General features: G+C 34.1%; 1 protein-coding gene across 11 annotated transcripts in view; it reads right to left on the bottom strand.

The window, feature by feature from the left end:
• Positions 1-24,105, bottom strand: part of LOC114340088 (TOX high mobility group box family member 4-A-like) — a 605,389-nt gene that overhangs the window by 225,550 nt on the left and 355,734 nt on the right. For 2 of the 11 annotated variants that reach the window (XM_050647330.1, XM_050647327.1), the window contains exon 2: positions 11,255-11,325. The exons of the other annotated variants lie outside the window; for them this stretch is intronic. The gene's annotated coding sequence lies outside the window, so the exon portion shown is untranslated. The remainder of the gene's footprint in view (positions 1-11,254; positions 11,326-24,105) is intronic. 11 annotated transcript variants of the gene reach the window in all.

Genomic DNA, 24,105 nt, shown 5'->3' on the forward strand with positions numbered 1-24,105 from the left:
AACTGTGGTTAGAATTCTCAAGATCTAAAAATCAATAAAAATATTATTGATAATACAATACAAGCTCCTTCTCTGAAAGCCGAGGTGATAAGGACTCTTAAGAGGGAGTTTATACCAAGGCGAAGACATATACTTTATCGAAGAAGTCGAAGAAACTGAGCTAGAAACGCCCGAAGTATAAAAAGAAATAATAAATCCCATATGACCAAGAGAATAAGCGAACTGATCAGAAAAAGTTTAACAAAAAAGCACCTGGTCCAGACGAAATCACTAGCAGAGCTCTGAAGTATCTTATATCTAACGCCATACTAACATACAGGCTCTTCCCAAACCGATGGAAGGAATACCATGTAATCATGATATCATAGCCAGGAGAGAACGACATATTCCCGCAAAATTAGACCGATTAGCTTACTTCCAGCAGTCAGAACGATAGTAAAGCGAGTCATCCAAGCCAGACTCTAATCAGAGACTGACAAACCAGGACTACTTCCAGAAGTACAATTCGGATTCAGAGCTCGACATTCCAGCAAACTATAAATACTTAGACTTACAGAATACATAGTAGTTGCATTCAACGACAAGCAATATATAGGAGTAGCCTTCCTGGATGCAAGCAAAGCATTCGACAGAGTGTGACATGAAGGACTGTCATTTTTATTCAAATAATTATTTCATTCCAATTTATGTTGATTTAATTAATTTGTTTACTTCTGTTTTACTATTTTCCTTCTAAATATAATTAGTACTCAACTCTTCTGTTAACTAAATATTCTTTTTAAGCTTTCACTTATTTTGATTCTTTTCCCTGAATTCAAATAAAAAAACTAGCTTAACCATAGACATACAGATGTATTTGATGAGCTTAACTAGTAACAGAGTTTATATGTCACTTGGCAACTCCGTTCTGTCATGTCAGTTTTCGTTTTAGAATGAAATGGTAATGTTTTTTACACCTCCTCAATTTAAAACGGAATTTGAGTATATTAATTTAAAAAAATAAAAACCTTATCTTGTAAAAGGTATATTTAAAATCCCTAAAAAGGGCTGTATCACAACAAAACGTTTTCGGAATCAATATTCCATCATCAGTGTTATCACCTAAAATAAGTATAATTCTATAAGTAAAACAAACGTGAGGTTAAATTTTGACAAAGGTAAAAAGTGAATAGATAGTTATACTAACAGGTTTACATGCTTTAAGCCACCAACATTTACGGGTAAAAACCCTTAAATTGATATTAAACAGTTGGGGTTACATTATATTATCTGATTTTAAAGGATGTTAAAAATATTTCCAGATTAACCCCTGGCATCACATGACATCAACCATATTGGCTGGGAAATTGTAGGTAGAACCTTACATGACAGAGTTTAGGTGACAACTGACCGAAATGGCACTTTGAAGTATGTCAGCACTAGACTGACACCGTACCTTGACAGAATGTAATAATATGTGTAGTTACTTCAGCCAAAAGAATTTAAATTTTATGTTAATATTTAAAATTATAACAGTAGTGAAAAAATTTGTTGGGATTAAAATTAATCTACCCTGAACAAGTATGATGGATAAAAGTTAAAAATTATAGAATCAAACAGAAGTGAATTAATACTTTCTTTAGGGTAGGCAATTATCATTACATAGTATAGAAAATTATAGATTGTAAATACAGAGTTGTACTTTTCTAAGATGTTAGTTAAGCTGATGTTATAAGCTTAATATTTGGTGTAATTTATTAATAGAAGGATCCAACAAAATAGATAAAAGATGATATATATTCAGTTTGGCTGAAGAAAAATGTATTACTAGATGTGAATGTAAATAAGAAAAGTAGTAATGAGGAGACCGAGAAATTAAGAGACCCGACATCAAAGTATCTGGAGATGAAAAACTAGCAATGATGGGACAGGAAGGATATAAGGTTATTAGTGTGTAAGAAAGGAAAAAGAAGTAGTGATGAAAGAAGGGATGTAAGTTGATGTATTCGTTTAATCCTTGCCAATTTGCCTTTTTATTTCATATTTGTGTTTAAGTTGTAATTACTTGTAATATTGGTTAAATATGGCAAGGAAATCTTTAAAACGTATGCTGTCCCTAACATAAGTTTTCTCATGTTAGTTTTTTTGCTAAATAATACATTGTTGTCCCTTTGAGACTTCCTGAAGCACAAGGTCGACCATTGGATAACAACACCACACATGGGATATTAACTGCACCAGTATAGCAGCCTCCATGCAAGACTTACTATCTACCTGAAACTACAATGGGTTTAATCACCGACTATCTACTCATTCAGCTACAATATATTCAACCAACATCTGAAGCCATTAACAAGTTATCATGTACACTACATGAAGCTATATGGATAAATTTCAAATTTTTGTCAAACTTCCAACTTATTTGCCCCTCCAAGACTCATTTTTGGTAAAACCCGGAATTAATTAAGCAAAAACACAATGATAATGTTAAAAACGAAAATGGAGAACTTATGATAAACTTCTGCACGAATAACGAACTTAGAATAAACAACACATTTTTTGACCACAAAGACCAACACAAATAGACATTCAATAACACCCGTGGACAAAGATCTATGATAGATTATGTTGTAAGCAACAGAGGTATACATCCATTAAAAATAATCGACGTAAGATGCCTAAACTCAGCAGATGTAGGTAGCGACCATAGCTTAGTATTATCGGTATTATGTAAAATAGGAATCATTATGAAATATTTCACACCCAAGAGGGCAGCACCAACAAAAACAAAAATCAAAGTCGAAGGACTACACACGGAATCCACGGAATACTTATACAGGAAAAGAATATCAGAGAAGATTGCTGAGAATGGAATACTAGAAAACGATAACATCGATGAAAGCTGGCAAAAACTCAAAGATAACATAATCAACGCTGCAACAGAATTACTTGGAGAGAGAAAAGTAACGAATACTCACATATTAAAGAAGAAAACCCCGTGGTTTAGAGAGGAAGTTAAGATAAAATGTGAAGAAAAGAAGAAAGCATTTTTACAATACATAACGAAACAAACACAACAGGCATACAACCACTACAACCGAATCAGAAACGAAACGAATACTTTAGTGAGACAAATAAAAAGGGAGCACTGGCAGAGTTTCTCAAAACAGATGGAACACGACTACTACGGAACACAAAAAGAAGTATGGAGAATGATCAGAGGGCAAAGAAAGGAGATTAACGAATTAATAAAAGCGAAACACATTCAGAAGGAAATATGGACAGACTACTTCCGATTTCTATTTGCTAAAGGCGACGATAATGAACCACCAACACCTGAAGTTACAACAAACGAAGAAATAAACATCGAGGAGGGAGAGGTAAAGGAAGCATTAAGAAAATTAAAAAATAGAAAATCTCCAGGAGAGGACAGAAAATCGAACGAACTCCTAAAGTACGGAGGACAAAATCTAACTACACAACTATTAAAACTAATACAAAAAATAATAGAACAAAACAGAATATCACAAGAATGGAGATCAAGCATCCTAATACCTCTCTTCAAAAAAGGAGATAAATCGGACCCGGAGAATTACAGAGGAATTAACTTATTAAACACAACATTAAAATTAACAACCAAAGTGATAACAAACAAACTGAATGAAATTATAACATTAGCAGAAGAACAACAAGGATTTAGGTCGGGAAGGTCATGCACTGACGCTATATTTATAATGAGGCAAGTTCAAGAGAAATCGTTGTAATACAACAAACCGGCATATTTATGTTTCGTGGACCTTAAGAAAGCATTTGACAGGGTCACATTAAAGGACGTTATCCATTTGTTATACTCGAGAGAGGTACCTCTAGGAATAATTAAAACGATCGAAAACATCCACCAGAACAACACAATAAAAGTAAAAGTGGAAGATGAACTAACTGACCCAATTGAAGCCGGCAATGGGCTGAGACAGGGGGATTCCTTGAGTCCTTTATTGTTCAACCTGATCATGGACGAAATAATAAAAAAAGTAAGAACTAAAAAAGGATACCAAATGGGAGAAAAACAACTTAAAATAATCTGCTATGTCACTATGGCACTTTCAAAGTGAAGATGATTTACAACGTATGCTGCACCAATTCAACATAATCGCCAGAAAATTTAACATGTTAATTTCCTCACAAAAGACAAAATGCATGGTTATAACAGCAGATCCAATAAGATGTAAATTGGAGCTGGAAGGTCAGATAATAGAACAAGTGATGGAGTTTAAATACCTAGGCATCACACTACCTAGCTACGGAAGGCTCGAAACAGAAGTGGAAGATCAAGTGAATAGAGCAAACAGAGCCGCAGGTTGCCTGAATGACACAATATGGAGAAATAAAAATATCGGAAAAGAAATGAAAGGCAGAATTTACAAAACAATCATCAGACCAATAATGACATACGCGGCAGAAACACGACCCGACACAGAAAAGACAAAGAGATTGCTGGAAACAGCGGAGATGAAAACCCTTCGAAAAATCAATGGTAAGACTCTATGGGACAGAGCTAGAAGTACAGATATACGATAGAGATGCAAGGTGTATAACATTAATAATTGGGTAAGAAACAGAAGACTAGAATGGAATAACCACATAATCCGAATGACAACAAATAGGATAGTCAGGACAGAGAGAGACGGTTCCCCAATAGGAAGACGGTCAGTGGGAAGACCACGAAAACGATGGAAAGACAACTTATTAGAGGCACATTGAAAAAACAGACAGTCATGTCTATAAGAAAGAAGAAGAAGAAGACTCATTTTTGACTTTTGTAATTAAGATAAGAGGTACCTACACCTGAGAGACTGAGCTAGGCGAAGTTGAAACAATTGGCTCCCAACGTCATGTCAGTTGGAGTTTTGTTGTTACATATTGGTTCCCATTTTTCTGTCCGTATTTATATCATGACACGATGAAAATCCTCTCTGAATATTTGTTTTGTTATTTTGTCTGTCTCAATCGTTCTTCTTGATATATGATACGGACAAAGAAGTTTAAGCAACAAGAATAAATATAAATTCATGTAAGTTCCATTTAAGTGTATGGTGCCTTGCTATAAATTAAGCTCAACTATAACTGTGCAGACGTCTTTACCACCTTTTAACCATGTATCTACATATCTAAACCGTAGTACAGCCAGATACTGTTAGTTAACTCGGTGTAGCATTAAATCCGCTCCACTATACAAAGTTCATACATCATTGTATGCATTTCATTATTATGAAACGGCGTGCAATTGACATTTTCGAGTGCTCTCTCTCGCTCTCGTGGTATTGAGAATGAGATAGTAGTATCGAAAGTGAAAGTGGGCCTGTTTTAATATAGAAAGCACTTCCACGAGCTACTTTCGAGATTATATGAACTGATGGTTATCTAATTTTTTCTAGCCGTTGTTCGATCGCAAAATGTGCATGTTATTCGTGTAATGGTATGCTAATGCCGTATGCGACTAAGAACACAACGGAAGTATTTTATGCAGGTCTAGTGATTTATTAATGTGTTTACCACAACAAACGAATTGCATTGGAGCAGTAAGCAATGAGTGCAGAGGGAACATTGTAGCCCGAAGATAAAAATCTTGTGTTGAATTAATGGATTTAATTTTAAGAAGACAAAAAAGATCAAGGCAGGTTTTGTTTATATTTGATTCAGAGTTGGACCACCATCTCCATATAGCTATTTCAGCATCCTTATGCCTCATCAGTGAAGCTCAGAAGTCTCAACTCTGAAGGAAGTACAAACAATTCTGCCAATTTAAGGCAAACCATCGCAATGCAATGAACCCACCTCTGAGACGCAATTTAGCGACATCTCTCGTATTACGAGGAAAACAACGAAAAGCCCCAGATACAAAGTTTACTACCTTTTAAACAATTAGAATAATTGAAATAAAAATATAATAAACAATATTTTAAATCTAAGACTTTTCGTTAATAAACTGCTTTCTGGCTGCATCCCGTATCTCCGGATTTTACAATATATAATCACAAGAGACGACGAAAGTCGGAGAAAGCAAATAGAGGACGCTTAGGCCACGCATTTACCTTCCCTTCGTCAAGGAAAAGGACCGAAAGACAGTTTCTAAATACTCAAACTGAGTAAAAATGAAAAAGATAAAAAAGATCAAGGCAGGTTTTGTTTATATTTGATTCAGAGTTGGACCACCATCTCCATATAGCTATTTCAGCATCCTTATGCCTCATCAGTGAAGCTCAGAAGTCTCAACTCTGAAGGAAATTTAAACAATTCTGCCAATTTAAGGCAAACCATCGCAATGCAATGAGCCCACCTCTGAGACGCAATTTAGCGACATCTCTCGTATTACGAGGAAAACAACGAAAAGCCCCAGATACAAAGTTTACTACCTTTTAAACAATTAGAATAATTGAAATAAAAATATAATAAACAATATTTTAAATCTAAGACTTTTCGTTAATAAACTGCTTTCAAGGCAGGATTTAATTTTAATTATAGTTTTTTCATACCAGATAAAAACAGATAAAAAAATATCAACACAAAAATGTAACAAGCTTTTCTCCTGAAGTATATTCCACGAGAAGAAAAATGAGATGTCCCAAATCTAAACAATAAATTTGAAAATTCTCTTCGAACCACTTTCTGGTAACATCCTTAATCTCTGCCTTTCACAATTTATAAGGCAAGGAGATGACGAATAAAGGACACAAAAAGCTCTCTACAATATGCAGTCACACTCCGTCTATTCGTCTAGGAAAAATTCCAACGAAAGTTGATTCCCTTGTAGATTGTAGATTGTAGAGTCCCTTTTGTCTCCTTTATTCGTCGTCTCCTTACCATAATACTAAAGACCACACCCTAATACTAAAGATCTTCCTTAGGGTTCTAAGTTTGAAATTCGAGACATTATAATATAATATAAAATGCCTAAAAAGAAAGAACACGTTTCTGTAAAGACGGTGTTAAAGAAATTAAAAGACTGAAATACATTCAAAATTTCCAACGTAAGCCTCTGTTTTCAAACAGCTGGGTCTAGGTTCCAAATGGAGGATAATAGAAAAGCCTTGTGTAAAAGAGCTTTTAGTGTAGTTCGCAGAAAAATCGAGTAATTTTGACGAAACTTCCATATGATGAAAGTACAAAATCCATAAAATACAGCGATATTGAGGAAAAGGGACATATTTGTCTGTCTGTCGAATTCTGTAAACGGTGATTCTGTAAACGGTGAACCTTCGATGAAGACCGTCAAAAATTGGTGTCACTCCCAGGTGCCCCGAAAACGGCTACCACTGAGGATAACGTGAAAGAAATCCACGATCTCGTATTGGTAGATCGACCACTGAAGGTGCGTGAAATAGCTGAGACAGTAGAGTTCTCAAAAGATCTCGTTGGTTATATCCTGGATGAAATTTTGGGCATAAAAAGCTGTCGGCGCGATAGCTGCCGCATTTTCTAACTCCGAACAATAAACGCAACCATGAGACCACTTCAGAGCAGTGTCTGATTCCGTTTAAGCGTAATCCAAATGAGTTTCTACGTTGTTTCATAACCGTCGACGAAACATGGTTCCACTGGTATACACCAGAGACCAAGGAACAGTCAATACAGTGGACGTCACCCAGAGAACGTGCTCCGAGGAGGGCAAAGATTGTCTAATCGGCCGGAAAGGTGATGGCTACCCTTTTCTAAGAATCAGAAGGTGTGATCTGTATCCACTTGCTCGAAAGGGGCAAAACGATCACAGGGCTTTGCTATGCCGCATTATTAGCCCGATTCGACGCCAAATTTCAGAAAAAACAGCCCCGATTGGGAAAGGAAAATACTCTTCCACCATGACAACGGTCGAGCTCACACCTCCACTATCGCTATGGCCAAGTTGGTCGAATTCGACTGCAACTGATGTTTAATCCAACGCATTCTCCAGATTTGGGCCTGTACGACTTCTTTTAATTTCCAAACCTGAAAAAGTCACTCGCCGGCCAGAAATTTAAGACGAATATAAAGAGTTCATCACCGCCCCGGAAGCCTACTTTGCAGACCTCGGGAAAAGGTAATTTTCAGACGGCTCAAAGAAGGTGGAGAATCATCGGGTCAAGTATATCGAGCCAAAAGAAGACTACGTTCAAAAATAAATCGGCACTTTTCCAAAATTTTTGAAGTTATACTTCTTTACGCGCGATATGAGGGTGAATTTTTATATGTTAAAACCTACGATCCCGGCGCATGCGCATTATAACTTTGTTCTGATTGGATGTTCAAATGACATGTCAAAAATTATCCAATATGGCATCTGTAGCGCAGCTGTGGTTTGGACGGTTGACCATTTGGTTATGTATGGTTGTTGCGTTTTAAAATTTGTGGGAAGAGAAACAACAAAGGTTAGTTAATAGTTATACTGCCTTTTTAAATAGTTTTCATATTATATTTTTGAAGTTATACTTCAAAATGTTTTAATTTATGTATGTATCAGTCCAGAAAAGGTGTGGAAAGAATATATTAGTGTTTTTAAATATATTTTTCTACAAACGTGTAAAAAATGCAATTTTTAGGACTCCATAGGAGCGTTAAAAATGCTACTTTAAGGCACTAGTGCTTTAAAATTTTTAAGCCACTGCTGTTAAAAGTGAATTGTCAAATTGTGAAACGTCAAAATATTTATATTTCATTTATTAACATTAATATTAATAATACAACTTGCGCAATTTGAAAAAAGTGGTTTAAAAGGTTTTTTTATTATAATTTTGTGTCTTTGGATTTGTCTTCCTTGGGCGTAAAATAATAAAACATCTATTTTTATATTTCACTTGTCACCGTGATGTATAATTATGTATATCTGAAAGGTAAGTTGCATGCGGCTTGGTGGCCTTGTTGGTAGAGCATTGGACCAGAGATCAAAAAATCGTGAGATTGCGGGTTCAAATCCCGGACGATTCATATTTTTTTCTTTTTTTTTTTAATATTTGGCATTGTTAAGTTTTGGTTCATTTTTGGTAATTATTGTTAATTTTTTGTATTGTAACTGTTAAATAGGAATACTTATTTCGTTGAAATTATATTATAATAGAAGTATAACTTCTTACGTGCGTACAAAGTACACACACATTCTTTTTTTTTATATTTCCAAGGCTAACGTCTTATCGAACCGCCCTAGTATAGTAGTAAACTTTATTTCCGATTGGCAAGATTTTCGTGGATGAAACACTGTTTATCCTACAATAATGTTTAAATTTTAGAGTTTATTAACCAAAGACATAATCTTTATCGTTTTATTCCCCTCTCAACTCCCGAGACTTCCTAAACATTAATTTAAATGCAATAGGGGATATAAATATAAAATGTAACATCCATAAAACGATATATGAATCATAAAAAGTGTGCGGTACGTGTGCTCTTCCTGGCAAAATGTTTATAATTTAACTCCCGACGATTCAAGTAATAAAATCTACGTAAAATATGTTATGTTTAGTATATCTAATATATTTTACAGTGTTGCCATCTTGCGAGCATCATAGGTGAGAGCGGGGGGAGGGGGAGAGAGTATTGGTGTTTTTACTGCTCTCTCTCGTTCGTCCTTTATCATGCAAATGGCACATTTTAGGTCCTATTTTTATTTCCATTTTATTTGCATGTCTTTTCCGAAGCAATTTCGCCATAATACATCTTGTATAAGGTGATGACAGGACCGTAATAAGCGAAATTAACTAATATTTTGTTAGTCAAATTTCATATTTCTCCCTTTTAGTGTTGTCGCCAGGGGGGTACAACGGCCTCCTTTATTCAGATGGACTTACTTAAGTTTTTTTATGTATTTTGACCCGTAGAACACGAATTTTTTGGGTAACAGTTGATCCGGATGTCAATAAGTTTGTTAAGCGTTGGTTTACTCGAAAGCGGCACCGACCAACTGCGACCGTAACACTGCGATGAATGACGTCATAAAAAACTGTACCACGCAAAATAATAGCGTTGGTTTCCAAGAATGCGTTGGAAGCCACCGCTTGCTGAGTTTGCACATTGCCGCTGTAAAGAACCTTGAATGTTTGTGGTACGGTCGCAGTTGGTCGGTGCCGCTTTCGAGGAAACCAACGCTTTATAAACAAAGAACTTGAGGAATTACATAACAGCAATTTTTCGCAAAACAAAACATTTTTTGTATTTTTTGGATTTTTGGATCATTATAAGCAAAAAATGTTCTTTCAAGGTTTTTCGTAAGATGCATAGTTTTCGAGATAAGCGCGGTTGAACTTTCAAAAAATCAAAAAATTGCAATTTTTAAACCCGAATAACTTTTGAGTAAAAAATGAAATAGCATTTCTTCTATTGCTTTCTTTCTTCTATTTTTCAAATGCTTACCGTATTTGAAAGTTCAAGCCAAATTATATCGGTTTTAGTTACGTACCTACTTGCATATCTAAAAATTAATTTTTTTATTGTCAAACAAAGCTATAAACAAATAGTGTTTTAATGCGTTTTAATGCATACTACGTACAAATTGCCTGTTTGTAGTCGCGCCTACTCGTTCATTTTTATATGGGATATGCTTTGAAAACATTACTCAAGCACTATGTGTTTATAGCTTTGTTTAACAATAAAAAAAATAATTTTTAGGAATGCAAATAATCAAAACCGGTATAATTTGACTTGAACTTTCAAAGGCGGTAAGCAGAACTGCTATTTTATTTGTTAATCAAAAGTTATTCGGGTTCAAAAATTGCAATTTTTCGATTTTTTGAAAGTTCAAGCGCGTTTATCTCGAAAACTATGCATCCTACGAAAAAACTTGCAAGAACATTTTTTGCTTAGAATGACCCAAAAAATACAAAAAATGTTTTGTTTTGCGAAAAATCGCTGTTATATAATTCCTCAAGTTCTTTGTTAATAACAATCTTATCGACATCCGGATCAACTGTTACCCAAAAAATTCGTATTCTACGGGTCAAAATATATAAAAAAAACTTGGGTAAGCCCATCTGAATAAAGGAGGCCGTTGTACCCCCCCTGGCGACAGGACTATTTAGTTTAACGGTATTAACTTCATATTTCCAATATTAATATCCAAATTTTAGTATATTATTGCATCTTAAAAAAGTAAACCCACAAATACGTGTTAGAGGATGGCAAGAGACTCGAATTGAATCAAAACGTAATCGTCTATTTTCATTTTGTTAATAAAGTAAGCCTACATCTATTTTTTAGTTCTCTTGGTGTTCATTACTGATCAAGTCTTTCAAATGGACAAATAAATACTCACTTTTTTGGAACGTTCTCAGAACGTTATCAACTTCCAATATTTGTTCAATTGTTTGGTTTTAGAAGGCTTACCTGGAAAAGAAAAAATAATAATAAAAGTAATGATATATTTTTTAATTTTGGGCGTTTAATAAATAAATATGGATATTTGTAGATCATATTTGTACTATAGAAATCATTAATATAGTAGGCATATTATATCAGAATGATTAAACCAGTTATATAAATTATTTATATATACAGGATGATTCATCAAGAATGTCCAATCTCTGAATTTCAAATTCTAGACCTCAAAATATTATAGTCCTGTCGCCAGGGGGGGTACAACGGCCTCGTTAATTCAGATGGACTTACTCAAGTTTTTTTTATGTATTTTGACCCGTAGAACACGAATTTTTTGGGTAACAGTTGATCCGAATGTCGATAAGATTGTTATAGACCAAGAACTTGAGGAATCAAATAACAGCGATTTTTGGCAAAACAAAACAATATTTTGTATTTTTTGGGCCATTTTAAGTAAAAAATATTTCTACAAGTTTTTTCGTAGGATGCACAGTTTTCGAGATAAACGCGGTTGAACTTTAAAAAAATCGAAAAATTGCAATTTTTGAACCCGAATAACTTTTGATTAAAAAATAAAATAGCAAGTCTGCTTACCGCATTTGAAAGTTTAAGTCAAATTATATCGGTTTTGATTATTTGCATTGGTAAAAATTTATTTTTTTATTGTTTAACAAAGCTATAAACACGTAGGGTTTCCCGTGCTTTTACATGCGTTTTAACGCATGTAACGTAGAAATAGTCTTGATTGCACTAGTACCTATTCTACCTACTCGTTCGATTTTAAATGAGAAATCATAGAAACATCACTCACGCACTAGTTGTTTGTAGCTTTGTTTAACAATAACACAATAAATTTTTAGCAATGCAAATAATCAAAACCGACATAATTTGACTTGAACTTTCAAAGGCGCTAAGCAGAATTGCTATTTTATTTTTTAATCAAAAGTTATTCGGGTTTAAAAATTGCAGTTTTTCGATTTTTTCAAAGTTCAACCGCGTTTATCTCGAAAACTGTGCATCCTACTAAAAAACTTGTAGAAATATTTTTTGCTTAAAATGACCCAAAAAATACAAAATATTGTTTTGTTTTGCCAAAAATCGCTGTTATTTGATTCCTCAAGTTCTTGGTCTATAACAATCTTATCGACATCCGGATCAACTGTTACCCAAAAAATTCGTGTTCTACGGGTCAAAATACATAAAAAAAACTTGGGTAAGTCCATCTGAATTAACGAGGCCGTTGTACCCCCCCTGGCGACAGGACTATTAAGAGTTAGCCCAAATCACTTAAATAAATTGTGGCTCCTTACTAGTATAGTTATCTCTCGACACCTCACGGTAAAAGAGAACCGGATTATATATACTAGTATAGTTTGATCCAAAAGATGGCATAACCCAGACATCCAAAGTGAAAGTTATCCTTCAACACCAAATTGTTCTATATGGTCCACACAATGTCCAGAAAAAAGTCACACCATTTTGAGCGTTGGGTTTGGGGGGGAGAGGGGGGAGAAATCGGTAAATTCGTAGTTTTTTACGTTTTTCGTCAATATTTCTAAAACTATGCGGTTTAGCATGAACAACCCTCCATACAAAATTGTTCCACAATAAATTTGAAATAAAAAGGCCCTATGCATAATCTTTCTAAAATGCATGGTTCCAAAGTTACGGAGGTATAGTATAACTGGTCCAAAAAAAGGCCTAACCCAAACATCCAAAGTAAAAGTTTTCCTCCAACAACGAATTGTTCTGTATGGTCCACATATTGTTCAGTAAAAAGTTACACCATTTTGAGCGTCCGGTTTGGGGGGCAGATGGGGGAGAAGTCGGTAAATTAGTAGTTTTTTACGCTTTTCGTCAATATTTCTAAAACTATGCTTTAGCGTAAACAATGTTATATACAAAAATGTTCTACATGGAATTTAAAACAAAAAATCTTGTATACATAATTGTTATAACATCAACGGTTCCAGAGTTACGGAGGGTGAAAAGTCGAGGTTTTCGATACTTTTTATATTTTTTGGGCAATGTATGGTATAACTATACCAAAAACCCAGACATCCAAAGTGAAAGTTATCCTCCAACACCAAATTATTCTATATGGTCCACATAATGTTCAGAAAAAAGTAACAGTTCAGAAATCGGTAAATATAAAAAGTATCGAAAACCTCCACTTTTCAGCCTCCGTAACTCTGGAACCGTTGATTTTATAACAATTATGTATAGAACCTTTTTTGTTTTAAATTTCATGTAGAACATTTTTCTATAGAACATTCTTTACGCTAAAGCATAGTTTTAGAAATATGTACGAAAAACTTTAAAAAAACTACTAATTTACCGACTTCTACCCCATCTCCCCCCCCCCAAACCGGACGCTCAAAATGGTGTAACTTTTTACTAAACATTATGTGGACAATATAAAACAATTTGGTGTTGAAGGAAAACTTTTATTTTGGATGTCTGGGTTAGGCCTTTTTTTGGACCAATTATACTATACTACCTCCGTAACTTTGGAACCGTTCATTTTAGAAGGGTTATGCATAGAGCCTTTTTTACTTAAAATTTAATGTAGAACAATTTTGTATAGAGGGTTGTTCATGCTAAACCGCACAGTTTTAGAAATATTGACGAAAACATAAATAACTACGAATTTACAGATTTCTCCCCCCTCTCCCCCCAAACCCGACGGTCAAAATGGTGTGACTTTTTTCTGAACATTATATGGACCATATAGAACAATTTGGTGTTGGAGGATAACTTTCACTTTGGATGTCTGGGTTTGGGTCTAACAATACCGTACTATACTGAGTTACAGGGTGGTTTATTTAAAAATTTAATAATAGTTTGACCCAGTACTTTAAAACTAATTGACATATCCTTATCATACGTATTTGTCAGAAAGTGTAGGTACATACTGTACAACCTAGTAAATTATGTGAAATAAACGTTTCTGCCTACTACCATAGGCGTACGACAGGGGAAAGTGAATGGTTGACCCTTTCCAAGTTCTACGCTACTGACGGAACTGCTATTTTAGCGTAATTTTTAGATTCGCCAATATTTTCTATGTAAATAATATACTCTTCATTCGTAACAATTAAATCATTAGTTTTCGAGATATTTGAAGCTAAAAACGAAAGGGCACAATACATTAATCAAAATAATTGTGTCGTTTCATTTTTAATTTCAAATATCTCGAAAATTAATGACTGTATATTTACGAATGAGAAGTATATTAGCAACATAGAAAGTATTGGAGAATCGAAAAATTGCACTAAAATAGCAATTCCACCAGTGGCGTAGAATTTGGGAAGAGCCAACCATATACTATCCCCTGTCGTACGCCTCTGGTAGTTTATGTATCATATTTAGTAGGGTGTACTGTACCTACACTTGCTGCCAAGTATTACAAGGATATGTCAAATAGTTTTAAAGTAATGGGTACAAATAGTTTTTAAATTTAAATAATAAATAAAACATATAAATCGGTAAGTAACCACATTTTATTTAAGTGATTTGTATTAAATCTTATTATTTTGAGGTTTAGAATCTACAACTCAGAGATTGGACATTCTTAACTAATCACCCTGTATATATTTTTATTTCTTTTAACAATATTTTTACTTTTCGACCACTTTGTGCAAGACCTTGTGCTCTAAAATAGGTACTCTGGGGCCTGGGCTCAGAGAACTCTCTTGAAATCTAGGATAAAAGGGCCTGTTTTTGTCTATTCTCGAGTACTCTGAGTTAAAGCCAATAAATGCAGGGATTCCACAAGATAACGTTTTTGGACAAGTATTATATCTTTTGCAAAAGCGAAATACCTGTTTAAATCTGGACGTCAAATTCAAATGGAATGAACATGGTAAACAGTAAACAGAACAGTTAAAGTTAAAGGTAAAGTACAAAAATATGTATTGGATGATAGGTAGGTACTCCCAACTTTTCATCCAGAACAAAATATTGATTTAAAAACAGATATTAAAACCTGTGTGGACCTATGGCCTACAATTATGGGGCTGTACCAAAAAAGGTAATTATAGAAATGTAGGAACGCTCCAGAACTGAATACTAAGGAATATTGTAGGTGCTCCTTGGTTTGTTCGAAATGAAGATTTACGTAGAAACCTGAAAGTCGAATTTATTCCAAATAAAATTAAGAAAGTCGCCAGCAGACATGAAGAGAAGCTCCATAAACATCCCGACCATGAAGTACTTCAGCTTCTTGTCAACCAACCCCAGATGCAAAGGCTCAAGAGGACTAAACCGTTCAAGCTTGTGTAATATAAGAAGTTGCGCAAGGCTTAGTTAGTGTTGTGCATTGTAGCCACAAGGGTGTGAGCAGTTAGTGAAAAGCAGAGTCAGGGCTGTGTTGTGTAGCCACAACAAAGAAGTGGGCATTTCATGTCAAAACAAAGCAAGGTGGAACAGGTGACACCTAGATTAGAAATGATTTTAGGAAAATTAGATTAAAGAAACAATGCTGGTTAATCTTGTAGAATTCGCTGTGAGCCGATGAGTAGAGGGGATTTGACAGTTTTCGCCAGCGCTGTTAGTGGCAGTTTTGTGCATTGAATTTGAACAATTTTATCAGAAAAGTACAAGTTCCAAACCGCGAGAGAGCGCTACCAACGAAACTCACAGCCAATAAAAACAGAGATAACCTCTAAATTTCACATAAACTTCTTCTTTTTCTCAATGGCCTCTTGCGTAAGCAGTCATCCAGTCGCAAGAATTTATATAATAAATATTAAAATTATAATGAATAAAATAAAAAAACATAATTACTTTTACTATTAATTCTGTGTATTCATTCAGTAATCAGGTTACAATAATATTTAAGTTCAGAATTTGTGTTTTTCTAGATAAATATCTATTTTTCTCGTTTTGTATATTTGACTCCCCTCTGTATATCCCCTCTACTCGTTTTGTATATTTGAGTAGAGGGGATTTGACAGTTTTCGCCAGCGCTGTTAGTGGCAGTTTTGTGCATTGAATTTGAACAATTTTATCAGAAAAGTATAAGTTTCAAACCGCGAGAGAGCGCTACCGTCGAAACTCACAGCCAATAGGTGTATTTTTATTGTTTAAAATAAAATAGAATAGAATATAAAAAAAAGATCATAAGCTATTAAAGAAAAGAAAGTCGAATGATGCGGCTCTGTACACACCTTTCTAAAAGTATTTTATATTTTCGAATTTTTATCTCAACCAACGTCCCTTTTTATACACAAAATATACGGAACAGAACGAGTTTTGCACTTCCCTTTTACAGTCAAAGTTAGTTCGTAACAACTTTTATAATGTACATAGAATTCATAAAACTTCGTTTGGTTTACGTTGTTCAATTTAAAGTTTGAAAACTTTCAGTAAAAATGTAGAATTATTTTGAAACAAATTCAATTTGAGAGAAGGAGAGCGGCGGTGCGTGCGAGAGAGATGAACTGATACAAATTTACAATTGAGATGTAATCAAGTTTCAGTACAAAGTGGTCTGTATCCATCAGGCTTTTATAAAATTCTCTGTTGTCTGTGTGTTGATAAGCATTTCACTTTTTTATTCTGCGAGGTATTCTTTTATATAGAATAAAGTAAATTAGATTGGATAGGATGATGCTCAGAATGACTTCATTTTAAAAGTGAATTTCTTTATTTTTCTAAATTAGGAAAACAAATATTTGCACTTATCTGTTTAAACGTTGCATTTAATAAATTGAATTTTAAATTTTCGTTAAATTCTTTATTTTCTTTGTGTCATTTATAAATCAACTTATCTGACTCGAAGGACCATTTGGTTAATGATTGTAATCAAGAACGCGATTCATTAAAGAATACCAATTAAATATCAGAATTGCATGATCCCGAGAAATTAGAAATTTTTCTCCATTTTCCATTAAGCGGGTAATATTCAGTACTGGTCTCAAACGACTACTGGCTTGCAGTCCCAAAAGATTGCCCCACGCAAAACGATTTGGATCAAATGAGGAGATTTTCATTTAAAACCATTTAAAGCAAAGGTGACTTTGTTGATAATCAACAATAGGTTTGAATTTTGCCAAAAGTTCTTTGAGATCATATGTATCGTCCAATAAGATTCTTGATCATTTCAGCACATATGTAGTTCTTCTTCCAGTGCCTTTGCCTTTTATGCCAGGTTGGTATTAATCGTTATTTTAAAAACTGTCTCTCAAACTTGGCTATTATTTAATATTCTTAACACACGCTATTTTTCTAAGCTGTACTCTAATATTAGTTGCAATAACTTGCAATATTTCTATAGCGGTACGCTTTAATTATTATTTTTGCTAATTTTAATTTTAATATTTTTTCTCAAAACGAAATAATATGTGGTCATATAAAGTCGCCGTTAATATACAAACCAGACGCTAAGAAAGACATGGTTTTAAAAAACGAATGCATGTCCCAAAGTGAGTTGTTGCCATAATGGTCTGATATGGTAATAGCTGCATTTTCATTTCAGCTAATTCGGCTGTGAATTTATCGATGGTACTTTCGCGCGAGTTGGAAGCTTCTGAAATATAGACGCTAGGAGCTATAGCTTCGGAGATTGTGTCAGCTAGCTCGGCAACTGCGTCAAACCTAGCTTTAGCTTCAGTAGCTAGGATAGCCTGTGTAGACGGTGGCAGTCTACCTAACCACAGAGATCTTACAATATTATCTGGTACTGTTGTGCCTGCTAAAGACTGTAAATGTTGTAAAAATTGAGAAGGTCGTCGATCGCCTAGTTCTTCATGCTCAAGTAGTCTTTTAATTTTTTGTTGTTGAGATGCACTAAGTCTCTTAATTAACTCTGACTTTAATTTTACGTATTTCTCTGTTACTGGTGGTGACACAATGATGTCCCTAACTTCTGATATGTACACTGTTTCGAAATTAGTAACTATGTAGTTAAATTTTGTTGAGTCACTTGTTATGTTTGCAAGTGTATATAGGTTTTCCACTTGCAGGAACCAAATTTCAAGATCGTTGGGCCAAAACGGTGGGATTTTAACTGAAATTCGATCAACTGAAGCACTGTTATCCTGAAGTACTGAAGCACTGTTGTTGGCACTGGTACTGTCCGTCATTTTCGATGCTCACTGTATTTAAAAACCGGCAAAAGTATATTATTAACACTAATTTGTTAAATTTTCGCGGCGTTTTAAATGTTCTCGGGGTCACCAATATTCCGCTAGGTGTGAGTTGACGGAATTAATTAAAAATAATAAAAATAAGTTAACGACGAACAGTAAAATATTTATTTATTTTGGTAACAAAAAGGTGTTTTGCTTAGGTCTCGAAAAAGGTTCGGTTGTTAGCGAGAGTCGGGTGTGACCGCGTTGTTCACATGCTGTGAAGAGACTGTTAAGAAAACCACAGACGCTAATCTTTTTGTGTTTCTACCCTCTGACCAGATGGGCCATAAATTATTTAGATCTGGCATATAAAAAGAGAAACACTTCTGCAGTTTTAAAAAACGAATGCATGTCCCAAAGTGAGTTGTTGACATAATGGTCTGATATGGTAATTAATTTATGGGGACTTCAGTTTGTTAAACTGAACACTCCAAAAACATATGCTTAGGGGATGCATTTCGTTTCGTAAAACCATGTCTTTCTTAGAGTCTGGTTTGTATATTAACGGTGATTTTATATGAACCATATTATTTCGTTTTGAGAAAAAATATTAAAATTAAAATTAGCAAAAATAGTAATTAAAGCGGATCGCTATATTTCTGTTTGATGCTTTTATACCCTGACATCCATTCCACTTTCTTTGACTATATGGAACACACAATGGTTTTCGGTACCAATTCTCCTGAAAAGTGAGTCGAAGCACCTGCCAGATTCGACTTCAGTCTTGTATTCGTCTGCAATTCTTCTCGCCTACGATCGTTTGTCTTGAAGTTTCTTTTAATTAGAATTATTGCAGAGTATAGAGGGTTGCTTCTTGAGCGAAGCCTTCTTATGTCTCTACCGATGATACTAACGTGGGAACGGAGCATAGGATCGGCGTTCATTTTTGTATACATCCTGACAAGGGGCTCCAAGGGGCTGACATCCAAACTTAGTTTGGTTTACGTTGTTCAATTTAAAGTTTGAAAACTTTCAGTAAAAATGTAGAATTATTTTGAAACAAATTCAATTTGAGAGAAGGAGAGCGGCGGTGCATGCGAGAGAGATGAACTGATACAAATTTACAATTGAGATGTAATCAAGTTTCAGTACAAAGTGTTGTTCTGAAGCTATTTTCTTGTGGCATTTTTTTATTATCAAGTATATTCAAATGGGAAATAAGCCACAATTTTACCTAAAAATGATTTTATTAACGTTTCGACGCCCAAGTCGGGTGTCGTTGTCAAAATACAAAATAATACTAAATAAACAAAAATGGTGTTGCTTAGTAAAAAATTCTTCTAATAATTTATTTAATCTGACTCATTTATATCGGCAATTCAGACACGTATTATACATTTTAAAGTAGATGACTTTAAAATAATATTGCCAATATTGATGAGTTGCGTTCCTGGGACGACTTTACTAAAAGATAGTTCATTCGATTACATGAAATCAATCCCAACTCAAGAATATCCGCCACAAAAAATCATAGCATGTGATCTGTCTTTAAAAAGACAACCAAATGCAACGGTGGCACTGAAATTCTCGCGTTAGAGATTCCATAGTAAATCACGAGGGAAAACCAGGAAAAACCTGGTGATACTATCCCGACATCGTAAGTATTTGGGTTTACATTTAGTTTATTCTCAAAAATAATACCAAATTCTGACTTGATATTTTAAATTTGAAATAATACTAAAATACTAAATACAGTACAAAGTGGTCTGTATCCATCAGGATTTTATAAAATTCTCTGTTGTCTGTGTGTTGATAAGCATTTCACTTTTTTATTCTGCGAGGTATTCTTTTATAGAATAAAGCAGCGGTTCTCAACCTTTTTGAGGGATGTACCACCTACAGTTATTTTTATTATTTTTGGTACCATCTATATTTTTAAATTGTATTATCAATACTTACTAAGTACTACTATTTCAATTTTTTCTGTGTTTTGTGTACCACCGCCAATAATGATATGTACCACCAGTGGTACATGTACCACAGATTGAGAACCTCTGGAATAAAGTAAATTAGATTAGATAGGATCATGCTCAGAATGACTTCATTTTAAAAGTGAATTTCTTTATTTTTCTAAATTAGGAAAACAAACATTTGCACTTATCTGCTTAAAAGTTGCATTTAATAAATTGAATTTTAAATTCTCGTTAAATTCTTTATTTTCTTTGTGTCATTTATAAATGCTTTTATTGTATATTGTTCGTACAAATCCACGATTTAGATATCAATTTATTCGACTCGAAGGACCATTTGGTTAACGATAGTGATCTAGGATGCGATTCGTTAAAGAACACCAACTAATTATCAATAGTAATTGCACAAGAGCACTAAAATTCTATATTCATTTTAGAGATCGAGTGCACTTTGTTGCGATTATTTCATGAATAAAACTGTTCAAAACCAAAATTTTATTGTAATTTATTTTGTAAGTACAAATTAGTACAATTAAACACACAGGTGTTATAAATATTTGACGGTTGAAAGTCATCACTTTTATAATTTTTAAAACAATAATTGTCATTAATGTCGCTGAATGTATTTTTTCATAGCAACGAAGGGCATCTGACGTAATATACTTGACGACGGGCAATTATCAAAAACTATCGGGTATAATATCACAAGAGAGTGAGAATAAATTGAAAATAATGCGACAGTTTTTCGAAAATTTGTTGTCTGGCAATAGACACGAGAGCCCGCAGGGCTCGAGTGACTATTGCCCAATGACAACAAATTTGAGTAAAAATGAAGCATTATTTTCTTATTTATTCTTGCTGTCGCGTCGTGTGATATTCGTAAGATTATTTTTTAATACGAAAATTATGGATATTTTCATAAATGTGACATTGTCAAAACTAGGAAACTGGTTGCCATTAAACAGAAACAATCTACTTAAAAAAATTCTATCGGTAATTTTCTACAGTAGATAATTCCCAGTATAATTTTAATCTGATTGGACAGAATTAAACACGTGGTCAAATATCTTACTGTAAGATTGGAAGTTAAAATCATCAAAAAATAATCAGTTTAATTTTTTATTTCTGTACATTTCTATTGATCAGAATCTCCTATGAATGAAATAATCAGAACTGCACAATCCCGAGAAATAAGATATTTTTTTCTAAATTTTCCAATAATCCAGTAACCTTCAGAACTGGCCCTAACTGAGGACTGACTGCATTATTCAAAAAACACTACACGTACAAAGATTTGGATCCATTGATGAGGTTATAATTTAAAACAACGGTAACTTTGTTGCTGAAGTTCGGTGATTATTTGGGCAAAACTATTTTTATTATCCGTTATTTAAAAACTGTTCATCTAAAGCAGTCCATTGTTTAATATTCTTAAGACACTGTTAAATATTTCTGTTTGGTCTTTATATGCCTAACAGCTCGTCCACATGAGGGCGGTGTGCCAACGACGACATCGCGGTTTACCTGTTTTACCTGGTCACACCCTAACGCCGCCTTTCAAGTTACCAAGGAAAACAGGTAAAACGCGAAGTAACCGCTGGCAAACCGCCCTTATATGTACAAAGCGTTAGACATACACTGTACTTTCTTTGTAACAAATACAATGTTTGCAGTACCAATAATCCTGAAGGTTTATAGATCGGCCATACAAGAACAGCCTCAAGCAGTTGAAATAGACTGCTTAAAGCTGCGACCGCGCGGTGAACTATAATCTTATATTCGCTGCCATAAATATGCCAGCTCGAGCAATCGCGACTGATCCAAGCTGTCAACAGCACGATGAAATTCCATGACAGCTCGAGAGCGGTTGCAAGGCATACACTGACTACTCGAGCTGTTAACTGCGCTAGGAGCAATCGACAGCTCTTCTACAAGAGCATCCTCGTCAGAGTTCATGATTCGACTGAGACAGAATGTCAACTGCTGCAGCAGTTACGGACGACAACTTGAGCGGTCAATAATCGACGACCGCTCAAGTTGACGCAATGTTGACGACGACCGCTCAAGCTATCCGTTTATATCGCTCAGCAGTTCGTGTACGGCCACACTATTTTGCTGAGGTGTTCAGTTTAGTATATTTTAAACTTTTCAACATTCTACACGAAATATCCATTTCCGTATTTAGAATACTTTTAACTTATTTAACAGTGAAACAATGAGCGTCCATGTATTTATTTAGAGTATGGCTCTACAGTCTACATCACAGACAATCTACCAACACTGTATTCTCAATACTAAGACTACATTTTAGTGCAACAGTTTTTTTTTATAAATGCCAGTATAATATAAATCATTAACATACATATTATTTAAGTTGTAATTCATTCTAAAATAATTTACAGCTCATCAGTATGAATAACCTAACATTACTTAATAATACAACATTTTAAACAATAAAACAATAATTTTCCAATTCATTTTCATGAACCATGATTTATTGGCAGCAACAGGCAACTATGATGCCAGGCGTGAAATGTTAATGTATTCTTATAATGTTAGCAATTATTAGGTATATCATGAAATGCTAGATAAAATTTACAACCGTTTGTTATGTCACATTATTTGTCACAATCGCGCGGCATTATTCTACAGTGTGAAGATAATGACAATCATAATGAAGTTGTGAAGTCTTGACTGGTTGGAATGACTTTATTTTGATCGTTGTATGTATCGTAATTTATTAGTTTACATGATTTTTAAAAAGTACACACCAGCGTGTTTGGAATTTATTTATTAAAGGACATAAAATAAGAAACTAGTATACGTAATATGTTACAGATTAGCAATTTGGATTCAGTAGAGGCGTGTGAACTAAAGAAACTATTTTCTACCTTCAAATACTAGTACAAAAATGTTTAGAACATCAAGACAACAGATTTATATGTTTTGTCTATCTCGAAAGATATTTTTTCTCATAGAGCTCTTTTGAAAATATTTATTAAACAACAGAAACTTGCATACAAATCATATGAGAATTATAGAAACTCATGCTGTAAAATTATAAAATAATTAAGTATCAAATGTGGTTTGTACGAAGGTACTGCAATACAAAAAAACGTGAAAAGTTGCTTTTACACTTAAAATACTATTACTTTCGAATTTTTAGAAGCATTTCTTAAAAGGTCGTTTTAACTATTTACTTTACAAATTCATGGTGTTCGAATTATTACATATTTAATTGATTTTTACATTTATTTTACACTTTTCTGCTATTGAATAATTACTATATTATTAACAATTCTTCATTAAATTACATTGCCATGTCTTTACAAGCAGATAAGAAAAAACGCACAAGTAATCTTACGCGACGCGATTTAGCATTACGATTAGCACAATGCAAATAAAGCACAAGATAAACCTAATTTAACGGAATTAAATGGGGGACTTTTAAGGGCTGAAAAATTGCTTGATGCGTTTGAAGAAGCTCAACAAATTATTGAAAATTTAGAAGGGTATCTTCTAAACCCGACCAAAATTATAGTAGGTATCATTCATGAACCAAAACGAAACAGGTTTGAAAATATGTTTCATAAGCTAATTGCCGAAGTAACGGAATTTTTAAACGTTAAAGCTTTTAATGCCTCAGTCGTGGACCAAGAGGTTGCTAGTGTTGTGAGCACTCATACAAAAAATCTTTGAAACTTTGTAAAACTACCTATATTAAACGCACCTACTTACGACGG

The sequence above is a fragment of the Diabrotica virgifera genome, chromosome 3 (genome assembly GCF_917563875.1).
Source record: "Diabrotica virgifera virgifera chromosome 3, PGI_DIABVI_V3a".
NCBI classification, from domain to species: Eukaryota; Metazoa; Arthropoda; class Insecta; order Coleoptera; family Chrysomelidae; genus Diabrotica; species Diabrotica virgifera.